The sequence below is a fragment of the Penaeus monodon genome, chromosome 30 (assembly GCF_015228065.2).
Source record: "Penaeus monodon isolate SGIC_2016 chromosome 30, NSTDA_Pmon_1, whole genome shotgun sequence".
Lineage (NCBI taxonomy): Eukaryota > Metazoa > Arthropoda > Malacostraca > Decapoda > Penaeidae > Penaeus > Penaeus monodon.
Window position 1 is genome coordinate 37,337,155 of NC_051415.1, and position 494 is coordinate 37,337,648.

Consider the following 494-nt stretch of genomic DNA (forward strand, 5'->3'; position numbering starts at 1 on the left):
ACCTTGCACCGCGTGGAGCCGGCGAACCGTCCTTACAGAGGGAGATCTAACGGGGGAGAAGCGAAGAAGCGGCGAAACGAGGGCGAAGTCACTGACACGAAGACAGGAGACAAGAAAAGGTGGTAAATGGCTAGACAAGAGGATATCGAAAGTATACAGCGGTATAGTCTGAAGGAGATGACGAAGAGCGTTATTTGGAGTAGGTTTGGGGCGAAACAGACTGTAATTCCAAGGGCGAGGTTTTTAACACATCCCAAGACTTAGTAATTCACAGTCCGTCTTTCTTTGAGTCGCTAGAGCAGTGGCCAGCCTTCAGCGAAACAGTGTTGCATTTCTAAGGCTCATACCATCTAATAAGATAATTCGAAAGGTTTGAAAGCAATTTCATATCATTACCCGTAATGCAGGACTCATTTCTTGGCCTGCCTATTTCTTGCCCGATTTCCCATTAACTAATCTATGCGCCCCCTTTCTCTGCAGTAGTTCTTGACTGC

General features: G+C 47.0%; 1 protein-coding gene across 2 annotated transcripts in view; it reads left to right on the plus strand.

Moving 5' to 3' along the window:
• LOC119592772 (solute carrier family 22 member 21-like) overlaps nt 1-494 on the plus strand; it is a 38,759-nt gene that overhangs the window by 24,629 nt on the left and 13,636 nt on the right. The gene's annotated exons all lie outside the window — the stretch shown is intronic.